The following is a 13,660-nucleotide window of genomic DNA, read 5'->3' on the forward strand; positions in this document are numbered from 1 at the left end:
ATAGATAAATAAGACTACAGTACCTTTCAACCTGAAGCATCTCAGAGAACTTTACATATACAGGAATTACCTTTCCCCACCACTGAAATCTGGACATGCATTACATGACATGCCAAATGCAAGATCACACACCTAGAAACCAAGAGTGAGAATGGGACACTGCTTTGCAAAGCAGTGCCCCTGAAAGGGACTTGGGGTCATGGTGGGCAGGCAAGTGAACATGAGCTCTCCATGCGATGACATGGCTAAGAATTAGTGTGGATCCCAGGATATATGAACAGGGGAATATCAAGTAGGACACCTTTGTATAGTATTAGGGAAACCAGTACTGGAATAATGTTTCCAGTTCTGGTCTCCACACTTCACAATGGACGTGGACTAAATGTAAAGAGATTAAAAAATAGCTACAAGAATATTTTTGAGACCTGGAAGAGATTCTTTCCAGTCAGAGACGAAAGAAGCTATTTAGGTTTACCTAAGAGAAGGTTAAGAGGTGACTTGATCACAGTCCATAAGTACCTACAATGGAAGAAGATTTCTGACAGTAGCCTTTAATTTAGCAGTGAAAGGTAGAACAAGATCCAATGTCCGGAAGCTGAAGCTAGACAACTGCAGACTAGAAAAAAGATGCAAATTTTTAACAGAGGGTAATTAACCATTGGACCACCTCAACAAGGGATGCAGCCAATTCTCCCTCACTTGAAGCCTTTAAATCAAGATGAATCTCTCTCTAAAAGCTTTGCTTTAGCTCTCCCAGGAGTCATGAGCTTGATGAAGGACTGACTGGGTTATTGTCCTATGGCTTGTGATGTGTAGGAGGCCAGACTAGCTGATCATGATGGCCCCTTCCTGCCATAGTGTGTGAAACGCAGCCATGTCTGGAGTGGGAGATGGTACCCAGCTGGACTTGTGCACAGCACATTACACAGCACTAGGTGAGGATTGTGAATCTCTATGCCTATGCAGTACAGATGTAGAGACCCCTCCAGAGTAAAGTGCTTGGACCTTAGTCTGTCATGGCAGAAGACTGGAGAATTGAATGGACCCTGTGGCATTTGAACTTGTCCTAGGAATCTGGATATTTGAAACCCAAATCCTAAATCCACTAAGATACCTCCTACGCCTAGTCAACACTGAATTCCATGAATTAGGAAAAGGTAGAGATTAGTGGCTGCAATCAGAAGAGAAAGACCAGTTTTGCTCTGAGAGGCCAGAGGACAAAATGGGGGACTTGGTCCAAAATGGCAGACAGATGTGACCCAAGATGGCAGGCAGGCAGACAGAAGGTAATGCATAGCTCAGACTTTTCAGAGGTTTCATTGTGCAGTTAAACATGTGGCCGGCAGAGAGAGATCAGGGACAGAGACTCTAGGATCCCGCATGCAAAACATGCTCACAGAATGAGCATTTCAGGAACAGATTCTCCACATGACCCAGACAGGAGCCTCATGGTCCAGGCCTCCCACTTTGCTCAGGACACCTCTCGGCTCAGAGCACGCGTGTGCACAGCATTCCCAGAAAGGGTTGTCTTCACGCTGCAGTCATGCCACGTTTGGCATGTGTCTGCTCTAGTTTGGGTTAACTCCCCCAAACCCTCCTTTTTATAGGCTTAAAACCCGGCATGTGGTTTTTCAGGAAATGGGACTGGGTTTGGGACACTCAGAGCGACATCCAAAAGCCCCTTGGCAAGTGCTGCTCTGAATCCCCCACCCACCAGCTGGCGCATCCCCTGCCTTTCTCTGATCTATTAGCACACATCACTGAGTCTTTTTATCCCAGCCCCGAGACTCTCGAGGAACTAGGTACAATACAGCTCCCTTGTTTCTAACACAAGCAACCTGCCATGCTTTTGCAAATCAATTCAAGCCACTTTGCTGGTTTGGTAGCCTTTGTCCCAGTCTCAGAGCGACACGCTTACTGAACGCTGAAGGCAACCTCCACCACATCCTCTTAGTCACAACATCAGACTCTAATCCTTCTTTTGGTTTCCTCTCTATTCAAATCCAACCTCTTTTCCTGCAGCCCCTGGCTCTTCTTGCAGCAAAGGGACTGTTAGGAGTGGCTCGTGAAGGTCTAATTTCGGCTACATAGCCGCAAAGTTTCCTAATGGATCTGTTAGCCCACAGATTGGTGCCCCAAGGGAAGGCAGCCTCACCTACTGACCAGTATCGTGCCTCACATTTCGACGGTCAGCTCCTTGGTGCAGGGTCGGTCTTTTCCCTCTGTTTGTACAGCACCTGGCACAATGGGGTCCCGATCTGCGACTAAGGATCCTAAGGGCTACCGCGCACAAATAATAATGCCCTTTGCAGCAGGGGCTGTCTCTTGCTATACACACCCAGTGCCTAATACAAGGGGGCTGGAGCAGGTTAGCCTCTAGGTGCCACCTCAATGTACACAACACAGGATATCCGCCTGGACTGGCAAGGCCTTCACAGTCTCTTCTGCGGATTATCCTCAGCTCTCCAGACAGTGCCCCAAGGATGCTCATGCTCCTTTCCCCACCTCCATGCCTTCCTCCCATGTGACCAGCAACGCAAATTCATTCACAGATTTCAGTGGAGAAGACTGGGATGCTTTTCCTTCCTAGCTAGGGAATGTTCCTCATGGGCTGTTCCAATGAGTGTGGCAAAATCATCTGGGCATGGCTCCTCCACAGCTCCCACAGCCCCAGGGGCATGCGCAGGAATAAATATTTGGCCACTTTTGGAGGTGCACTCGTTCTCCCTCCGCAGCCCTGGGGCTGGAGGAGCTCGCATTCCCCGCCCCAGGCCCAGAGGAGTTCTGTGCCTCCGCTGATTGGGGGGCCATGCCCCGCTAGCCCCCCTTGTCTGCACACCCCTGTGTAGCCCAGACTTTCCTGGGTGGGACAGCAGGGGGACTTCAGGTACCCGTGAGCCTAGTGGTCCCACCTTAGCTCCTGTGACATCACCACCCCCCATTCTAAGTCATGCCCCATCAGTCCCATCCCCAGAGATGTTCATTCAGGAGCGCTTCAGACCAGGAAGCGCTGCAGTTCCAGGCAGGCACAGAGCAAGCCCAGGAACCATCACTCCAAAGATTAAACGGGAGTGGGAGGAAGGGATAATCTAAATTAGATGCATCTTTGTCACCAAAGGGAGCTGATGAGCTCTGTGTCTCTGGGAGCCGTGATATCACAGAAGGACAATAAGAAAACCCCGGGTTATGCAGCCTGGCTTATTAACAGGAAGTCCAGAACAATTTACAGCAGGAGGGTGGCCTGCCAACCCCTTCCCAAGACTGCCCCTGCAATAATTCTCTTTACAGTATGTGCAAGCAGGTGATGGGCAGTTTCTGAAATACAAGGGATTTCTCCTCCTAATGCAATGGCAGCTGGCACACCTCCCATCCCAGTGGCATGCTTCCACCCCACCGAGCTGCTTCTCCCATAGCTAGCTGAATGACTGCACTTCCTGTGCACAGGGTCCTGCTCTCACCTTAAGAACACCATCCAGACAGAACAGCAAAGACATGAAGGGAAACGAGAGAATCCAGACAATTTCTGCACCAGGCTATTGTCCCCTTGGTCCCCACATGCCCCACCAGCAGACCCAGCCACAATGAAAGCATGTGAGAAGATGTGAGGGATGTCGTGATTGAAGCTTGAGTGATTTTTAAGGGTGGTCTGACCCATTTTGGCTGCCCAGAGTTGGACCCTGAGCTCATCCTTGGTCCCTGGGTTTCCTCCCCAAAGAAATCAGCAGATATTCTCCTTTCCTCAGACAGCTTCAAAGAGCCAAAAATTAGAGATTGTATCAGGCTTTTTTCAATCAGCCAGGCCAATCTGGTGAGAGCTGCCAGCCCAGGCACAAAGCCTGCCTGCCCACCCCCCAAATCACCATGACGATAAGAACATTACAGCTCCTTCCGTCACCTGTCCAAAATATTATTCTGCTCATCATCAGCAAGGGGAATTGGGTCCTGCTTTGTTAGCTCCTGACCCTTTGCTCACAGCCAGTGCAGGGTTGCCTCGGGAGGGACAGTTTCTCGCACTCTGTCCAGCCTTTCCTGAGAGACAGGGCCTCCTAGATCAACACTGCAGCGGGGACTGAGCAGACAGACCCCTAGTGGGGCTCCAGCTGGCACCCTAACAATAGCAGCATGGACAGCTCAGGCTCTTGAGCCCACCTGACCTTTCCTTATTTTTGCCTGTTACTCCCAGGTCAACAGTACCCCTTCAACACACACAGCAGGCTTAGCCCCCACCTCCACTTCTCACACTCTCTAGATCTTCTCTGTCTGCCTTCACCCTCCTGCCCCCCTCGCATTTATGCTGCTCCTCTTGGAACTCCCTTCAGTTTGTCAGGATCCCGCTGGTAACGACAGGGCCACAGCGCTGCAGATGCAGTCAGATCAGAGCTGCGTCAAGACATGCTGGGGCAATTGTAGGCATGAGGCAGCTCTGGGCAAGGTCATGTAAACAATGGGGCACTTTGTCACTTCCACCTTTGTAGGTCAGGGGTCTCTCCTGCCTAGCAGAAGTCTGGGTCCTGGACTAGCAAACCAGATGGACCCGCAGATTTACAGATGAAAACCCTTTTAAAGGCACTGCAATCCAATGTAGGGGACTTCGCACTGATCAGCATTGCTGCTACGTTCCCTTCTGACCCTCTGCTCCCCTGGGAGGGACAGAGCAGTGGTGAGTTATTCACCCATTGCATCACCCGGCATCTGGTCTCAGCACTGGGAAGCCCCACTGGACAAGCAGGCTCCGAGTGCCATTCTGGGGGCTAACCCAGCAGAATCCTGCCCCACAGCACCCAGCCACACCCTGGGAAAGCAGATGCTCAGGGAGTCAGCAGCTGTCTGATCTCTGCAGTGCATGGGCTTGTCTCAACCCCCACAGGACCCACATTCTGAGACTCATGCAGCAGCCTGGGAACTGGGTCCCAGCTCCGAGCCGTGGCTCATCAACTCCAGCCTCCCATCTCCAACAGTGGCCAAAACCAGATGCTTCACCGGGTGGTGATGGAGAATTAGGAGATAACTCGGCCACTGCCTGGAAGCCACAATTTTAGTGAATCCACCCCTAAAAAGCAAAACTTGCCAGCGCTGCTTTAACGCTTTCCCTGCTGGTTCTTCCACCGTACCTGCTGTGCTGCCCTCAGCGGTTACTATTCAGCTGAAGTCAATGGACCCATGAGAGACCTCAGGTACATCCAGCAGACGTCAAATGGCTCAAGCCACCGTTCACTGGTTTGGAAAGAAAAATACTGGGAAATACCAGGTTCGACTAGGGAACAAACTAACTCACACAGAGCCAATCTCAGTCAGTGTGTCAGCAGTGGTTAGCACTGATGGACCTTCCTCACCAGAGGATGAGCAGCAACAAAAGCCCCATTAGCAGACAGGGATACTGGCATTGCAGCTTCTTGCCTAGATGCCAGAGACAAATAGAGCCAGAATCGCCACCCTGGGCGCAGCTAGGCAGTGTGTGGGCTGGCCGAGCACTGGGAGTGGCAGCCAGGGGCCTTGCAGGAAGATTTCCCAGCCCAGCAAGCACACTGGTCCGGAGAGGACTTTTCCTCTTCTCTTAAGAAACCGGCTAGAAGAGTTACTGGCTTATGCTAGCTAGGCAGAGAGCTACCATGTCTTCGCTCAGAGAGTCCACTATTGGAGGGGACAACGTCCTACCCTGGACCCATTTTGTAAACCAGATGTCAGTCTAGGCAAGGGCCAAGCTCCACTCCTGGTAGTAACAATGAGCCAGGTAACTCTCAGGCTCCCCAGATCCCAGCTCTCCAGCTCCAACATGAGCAGAATCCTCCGGCCATCTTGTTATGCATACAAAACAGCGCAGCTGTGTCTCACACTCTCAACGACTCCATGAGCTCCCCGCTCATTTCACAATCCAGCTCCAAGTTACCGCTTCCATAGCCTAGTAGGTATGGGCACTTTCCAGGCAAATACACTCCCAAGCTCCTTGCCCACCAGTGATAGAGCCTGTCCCTTTCAGGTATTGCTAAAGTGCCCATCATTCTTCAGTGTCTGGGTGTAGCCTAAAGCAACATCAGAGATGTAACACGGATATGGATGGTGTGCAGGACCAAGGTGAACTGGGGAGGGAAGGGTACAGGTCCTTGGGAGGACAATTCCCCTGTGGGATGAAGGGAGGAGGGATCTAAGCTGGATGCTTTAGTGTTTTGTAAGTCTGTGTGTTTGTTATGGGAGGGGTGTGTTTCAGCAGAGGGTTAGACTCGACAGGCCTTGTGAAAGCAGTGAGTGGAGACCAGATTTGTACAAAGATGGGGTGATCGAGATCAGAGACTGTTCCAGATGTAAGGGGCGACATGGCTAAAGGCATGGAAATAGCCATGGGAGAAAGCAGCCCAGGAAGGTCTGTGCATGGAGGAGTCAGCAAGGCACAGCTGCAGAGGGCCCTGCAGGAGAGGACCACAACATCTCACACAGTGTGAGGGGAAGGTAAAGGACGGGTCAGGTACCGTCATTTGTAAAACTCTCTAACCTATCACAGACCTCCTCTCTCTCCTTTCCCCTCCCTCTGCTCATCTACTGTAGCACTGGCCTCCTCTGTTCTCTTCGCATGGCTGTGCTAGACTCTCCATCTCACTCCAGGTCTCGGCTAAGAACGTGTATCTTTTCCTGCCTGTCCCTCCTGGTGCCTCTCTCCCCTCCCCTGCCCACCCACGTGTTGCTGCCTGGCTTCATCACTGTATTCTGGAGCTCTCCATGCATTTGGGGACAGGTTGTTTTGCAGAGTCCCTTTCAGACACAGTTGCATTGTGTTGTAATTAAAGTGAAAAATCACCTGCACCACTCTGTTGGCCAACAGCGTTTTCTGCCATTCCTGAGGGCCTCCACTCGCATCACATGCTCCCTGTCACGCAAATGAGCGGCTATCGTCCTCTCCCTGGGTGGCAGCACATGCATGATGGAGCCAAGTACCAAGACTCCTCGTGGAGCACCCACACTTCTGCTGCTTCAACCACCCACCGAAAACCACTGACACAATCGGACCTATTTGGCCAGAGAGCCCTGTGCTGCCTCTCCTCAGACCAGCCATGCTGAATGGCAAGGGGCCCCACGTCCTTAGACCAGGACAAACCACTTCGTGAATGCCACCCCTAAGAAATCCTGGGCTGCCAGCAGTCTGGGGGCTGTTGTTTCACTGGGGGGGAAGGGGAGGGGTGGAAGAGCCGCACTGTGTTTGGCATGATACAAACAGAAGGCAGAAGAGCCTGTACCCCAGAGAGCTAACACTCTTAAAGAGAACAGGAGGACTTGGGGCACCTTAGAGACGAACCAAGTTATTTGAGCATGAGCTTTCGTGAGCTACAGCATCCGATGAAGTGAGCCGTAGCTCACGAAAGCTGATGCTCAAATAACTTGGTTCGTCTCTAAGGTGCCCCAAGTCCTCCTGTTCTTTTTGCGAATACAGACGAACACGGCTGCTGCTCTGAAGCCTGTCCTTATGCAAGGCACTCTTAAAGAGACAGGACAGTCCGACAGAGAGCAGGGGGAGGGAACAAGAGCACATAAGGTAGTGTCTGCTCCAGTCCTGACAATTGAATATACACACCAGCCATCATACAGGGTGGGATCTCAGCGGCTCTCATCCACTGCGCCAACCAGAGAGCCTGCCCTCAATTTTATATTCCTTTTTCAGCAAGTCTATGCCATTTGCTGTGTACGGCAGGGAGAAGGGATGGGTTGGCACTTTGTGCTCACCTAGCCCTTAAGATGAGATGCAGCATTTCCCAGGCAGACTTCCTAAAGCGACTATCAACACACAAATAGCTCAGCACACAGATGATTGAGCAACTGGATGTTACACCCTGGAGACTGCCCGCTGCAGACGTCTCCAGCCCGAGTACTTAGTCTTCAGGGCATCCAAGCACAGACATACACACACCCTCCATCCTCTTCAGAGCTAACCCTTTATGGATTAGCCTTTTCAGTTCTCCCCGGCTGGGAGGGAAGAACTCTGCCACTGCAAACAGCCACAGAACTCCATTCATTGTTTTCAGCCAGGATCAGAGGTCCTCCTTTGTTAGGGAGTCATTGACAATATCACTGCAGTTCAGGCTGCACTGAAAGCAGGATTGAAATCCCACTGTTTCACACTCTTTAGTCTCCAGGTTTGTCACAACAGACCTACAGAGCACATTCATTTTCCATCCTTGCTTATTAGAAATAGTTAATTTCTACAGAGGAAACGTTTAAAAAACTCCCCTTCTCTGAAACCTTCCATCAAGGGCCTTACCCAGGGAGGTGTTAAATACTGCTAGTTTACAGCCACTACAATGGGAGTTTGGTGTTCTCATTTCTCCTGAGAACAGACCAGAAGTCATCCCTGGGTCTGGTATTTATTCCTTTGACTCTCCAGACTTGGGACTAGGTGCCAAGCACATTTTAAAAATTTTATCATGACTGTACATATCCTCTCTCACCAATGCTACCCGTGACACAGCGCAGGCCACATGACAGAAATGCACACAGAGGCACTACACACAACAGGTAAAAAAACCCACTCCTGCCCCTAGCAGAGAGGAGCCATTATTGATCCAGCAGACCCATTACAGATCAGTCAAACTATTGCACACCAGGACTATTGACCTGAGGGAGGAGCCGTCACATTTCATCGTGTCAGTCTGGCCTCCACCCCAGATACACTAAATCAGACCGGCTAAAAAGCCCACAGGAAAGTTTTACGGGGAGAATTTAATTAGCAAGCATAATGGCTGATTTTCACACCTCAATACCATGCCATTTCCTTTGCTTCTTTCAAAGAGTGGAAATAATTAGATACCATGCACAGCTACACACAGCAACCCTGGAGAGAAGGCGACCTAGTATTAAGTCTCACGCCAGACATCACTCAGATGTATAGCAATGTAGAGCTGTAAGGGACCGCTAGTCCTCTCATCACCGAGTCCAGCCCCTTGGGCTGAGGCAGGACCAAATAAAGCTAGACCATCCCGGACAGGTGTTTGTCCAACCTGCTCTTAAAAACCTCTCATGATGCAACCCCACAACCTCCCTTGGAAGACTATTCTAGAGCATAACTGCCCTTTTAGTTAGAAAGTTTTTCCTAATATTTAGCCTAAATCTCCCTTGCTCCAGGTTAAATCCATTACTTCTTATCCTAACTTCAGTGAACTCAGAACAACTGATTACCATCCTCCTTATAACAGCCCTTAATATGTATTTCAAGATTTATCGTGTCCCCCTCGCTCTTCTTTTCTCAAGGCTAAACATGCCCAGGCTTTTAAACTTTCCTCGTAGGTCAGATTTTTCCAAACTTTCTAATAATTTTTGTTGCTCTCCTCTGGACTCTCTCCAATTTGTCCACATCTTTCTTAAAGCGTGGCTCCCAGACCTGGACACAGTCCTCCAGCTGAGGCCTCACCAGTGCCAACAAGAGTGGGACAATTACCTCCCAGGTCTTTCTTACAAGAGAGACACCTATTAATAAACCCCAGAATATTAGCCTTTTTTGCAACTCCATCACATGGACAACTCATATTCACTTTGTGATTCACTATGACCCCCAGATCGTTTTCAGCAGTTCCCAGCCTAGCCGGTCATTCCCCATTTTGTAGTTGTGTATTTGATTTTTCTTTCCTGTGAACAGTACTTTGCACTTGTCTTCACTGAATGTCATCTGGCTGATTTCAGACCGATTCTCCAGTTTGTCAAGGTCATTTTGAATTCTGATCCTCATGTCCTCCAGGAAAACATCCCCAAATACTAGCCTACTTTTTAGCTCCAGAAAGGAGCTAACTAGGTGTGTAGGAAACAGTGATCCCTCGTGATCTCTCCACTGTAACCTTTCTTCCACACGTGCCCCTTTCCCATCGGTTGTTTGCGGTCCCTAGCTGCCCACAGCAGTGTACCCCTCACCTTGCCATCTGAGCATTCACCTGCATGAGCAGAAAAGCAGCCACAGCTCCTCCAAGGTGCTGGTGTATGGGAGAGGAGAGGGTCTTGAAACTGCTTTGCTTCTCTCACTCTTTAGCCACCCCCTTTACTTGTATTTCTTCCTTGTGGTCTGTATTAGTGACTGGGGCTCCAATCAGGGTTTAGGATCACAGGGTGTGAGGCACTATTCACACCTCAGTTCCTCTAGTATACACCTGAAATCACTCCACTGAAGTCAGAGGAGATGTCCCAGATTTACCACCCATTCACGGGAGACTGTGAGCGCCTCAGGAACGGAGAGAAGGAGGACTAGTGCCACCTTAGAGACTAACCAATTTATTTGAGCATAAGCTTTCCTGAGCAGCAGCTCTCTTCATCGGATGGGAGGTGCATCTTTACATCTACCTGTAAGAGTCCCTCCCCAGGGCTCAACTACAAGGTCTCGGTCTAATCTCAAACATCGGCCGGGATTGCGAGGTTCCGCCGCCCCCCCGGGGACCACCCCGCCATCTCACAGCTACTGCTTAAGTAGAGCAGGAGAAGGTGGAAAGAGAAAGGGAGACACACACACTAGGCAGCTCTCTCCTCGCCTCCTTTTCCGCAGGCAGCCTGGCGGTGCCCCAGAGAGCGACGCTTCCCAGCCCAGCCCCGTGAACGCCCCGGGCAGGCTCAGAGGAACCAGCACCACGAACTCCCAGGGCGTGCAACGCCGCTTCCACCGACGGCCTGCTGGGCGACAGGAGCCAGCCACACCCCCGCAACCCCCTTGCCGCCCCTTCCCCCGCAACCCCCTTGCCGCCCCCGCACCCCCCCGCCGCACCATGGAGACGGCCCCGGCCCCGCAGCGGGACTGGGGCCCGCCCAGCCCCTCGAAGTGCCCGGGACGGACGGACCCTTCTCCCCCACGGCCAGCCGGCCGCCCCCGCCGGGAAGCCCAAGGGAAGCCGGCCGGAGCCAGCCCCGGGCTCCGAGAGCGGGGAGAGGCGACAGCGCGGCCCGGGCGGGGAGGCTGCGGGGCGCCGCGGGGTTCTCCCGCCCGCCGCCCCACGGCCCCCGGGGGAACGCGTCCCGCGCCGGCCCCCGGGACCGGGCTCCCGGCTCCCCGCTCCCCGCCGAGGCCGGGCACGGGACGGGCGCCAGCCCCAGCTCCGGGCGGGGCCCGGCTACCCGGGGGGGGGCCCCGGCCCAGCGCGGACAAAGCCCCGCACAAAGAGGCGCCCCGAGGGGGCCACGGCGGCGGGGCGGGGCCCGTGGGACGGGGGCGGCGCGGCCCCAAGACAACAAAGACTCGGCCCCGGCCCCCTCCGAGCGCCGCCCGGCCCCGGCCCCGGCCCCGACCCCCGGCCCCCTCCGAGCGCCGCCCGGCCCCGGCCCCGGCCCCGACCCCCGGCCCCCTCCGAGCGCCGAGACAAGGGGGGAGCGGCCCCCGCCCCGGGACGCGCCCGCACCTGCAGCAGCGGCCAGTCGCGTCGGGAGGCCCCGGCACCTGCCCCGGCCCCGGCCCCGGCCGCCCCTCGCCCCGCGCTCCGTGGCGGCTCCGCTCCGCGCCTCGCACCGCTCGCGTCTCCCACCAACCTGCGCGGCTCTGCGGGCGAGGCGAGGGGGCGGGGCCGAGCCGCCGCCCCCGAGCCAATCACAGCCCGACCCCTGCCCCGGGTGGGCGGGGCCTCTCCCCCCACTCCTGGCGGCTCGGGAAATACCTCTCCCGATAGGCCCGGCGCCATAGACACCAAGGGGCGTGGCTCGAACGGGGGCGGGGCCGAGTGCTCCGGACACGCCCACCCCTTCCACCTGCTCCTTCTGGGGTTGCCATGGTGACCAGGGAGCCTTCACAAAGGCCTCTCCCAAGGCTCAGAAAGGGAGGGGGAGGGGCCAGCTGCACCCCATTCATGGACCCCCAGAGTCCCCTCCCCCCTGGGTTAGTGCCAGCATGCAGGGCAGGGTGCCCCAAAGGGCCTGCTGCTGCCACCCCTACAGAAACCTCCCCCTTCACCCCACCGTGCCCCAAAGCACCTCCCCTTCACCCCCAACCTCCCCCTTCACCCCACCGTGCCCCAAAGCACCTCCCCTTCACCCCCAACCTCCCCCTTCACCCCACCGTGCCCCAAAGCACCTCCCCTTCACCCCCAACCTCCCCCTTCACCCCACCGTGCCCCAAAGCACCTCCCCTTCACCCCCAACCTCCCCCTTCACCCCACCGTGCCCCAAAGCACCTCCCCTTCACCCCCAACCTCCCCCTTCACCCCACCGTGCCCCAAAGCACCTCCCCTTCACCCCCAACCTCCCCCTTCACCCCACCGTGCCCCAAAGCACCTCCCCTTCACCCCAAACCTCCCCCTTCACCCCACCGTGCCCCAAAGCACCTCCCCTTCACCCCAAACCTCCCCCTTCACCCCACTGTGCCCCAAAGCACCTCCCCTTCACCCCAAACCTCCCCCTTCACCCCACTGTGCCTCAAAGCACCTCCCCTTCACCCCAAACCTCCCCCTTCATCCCATTGTGCCTTCAGGCATCTCCCCCTTTGCCCCAAATCTCCCACTCCATCCTGTGCCTCCAGAAACATCTCCATCCCCGCAAATCACCCTTTGCCTCACCCGTTGCTGCACTGTTCCCACCTCGGAAAGCAACCCTAGCCGGCATTTATTCCAAAGGGCACATTTTCTCAAGCCCCTCCACCCCCGGCACGCAGCAACCTGTCCAGCACCCCCACCCCAGCCAAGGCCTGCCCGAAATGAAGGTGTCGTGCAGGGGTGTTGCTGAGGGACTGCTTGTTTGCACAGGGGAGCCAGCGTGGCCCAGTGGGTGGAGCACTGAGCTGTGGGTCTGTGTGCCTCTGCTACAGGCATGCTGGGTGGCCCTAGGCAAATCACTCTTGCCTCAGTGTCCCCATCTGTAAAATGGGGATAACGATGCTGCTCTCCTTTATAAAGGGCTTAGCGAGCTACCAATGAACTGGGCTAGAGAAAAGCCAGGTGGTATGATGATGACAGTTACCTGGGGCTGAATTACCACAAGGTTGGTGTTAAAAGGTTACGTGCCCACTCGCACAGTGCACATCGAACAGCCCTGATTTGTAGAGCCCTGCCCCAGGCCCCAGGGTCTCGCTCGCATGCCGGGACTGGCACCTGGGGGGTCTCCTGCAGCATGCTCCGGGCAGCCCCTCCTGCAGAGCTCTGGTAGCAGCCAAGTGGAGCTGTCCCTGAGCTTGCTGCTCCTGCAGGTTCGCATGGGTGACGGGTGGGCGTGTGGCCCCTGACAGCATTCAGGGCACCCTCGGTTTTGTTTCCTCCGTCCCTCCCCTGGGCCTGCCCCTTGGGGCTGGAGGTGACCTGCAAAGACACTGACACCCCAGACCAGGCTCAGGGTTGCAGAGGTTCATGGGGCAGTACCCAACACCGCCGCAGCTATGGACAGCACCGGTCAGGGTCCAGCCAGCAGCAGAGCCAGGGCAGCGGTGGACCACAGCAGGGCTTAGCCCAGAGACGGGCCCACATCCCCCTCTCCTCTATACACGCCCCTCCCCTGCTCACAATGGGCCCATGCCCCCCTGCCCTTTGGAAATGGCACCTCATGCACAGGGCGGGGAGGCGTTGCCATGCAGCTTGGCTTTCACCAGAGGCAAAAGTAAGCCGGTACGCCCCGGTACGGTGTACCGGTAAGAGCCAGTGCGCCGTACCAGGACCGGCTTTCCGAGCGGGCAATTTAAAGCCCTGGGGGGGCTGCGGCAGGGATTTAAAGGGCCCCGGCGCTCCAGCCG

General features: G+C 54.9%; 1 protein-coding gene across 2 annotated transcripts in view; it reads right to left on the minus strand.

Moving 5' to 3' along the window:
- The window catches only part of DPYSL5 (dihydropyrimidinase like 5), a 99,309-nt gene extending 87,857 nt beyond the window's left edge, over nt 1-11,452 (minus strand). For both annotated transcript variants that reach the window (XM_084622429.1, XM_084622428.1), the window contains exon 1: nt 11,352-11,452. The gene's annotated coding sequence lies outside the window, so the exon portion shown is untranslated. The remainder of the gene's footprint in view (nt 1-11,351) is intronic.
- Nucleotides 11,453-13,660: the final 2,208 nt, after the last annotated feature.

Source organism: Lepidochelys olivacea, assembly GCF_965140295.1.
Source record: "Lepidochelys olivacea isolate rLepOli2 genome assembly, chromosome: 3".
NCBI lineage: Eukaryota > Metazoa > Chordata > Testudines > Cheloniidae > Lepidochelys > Lepidochelys olivacea.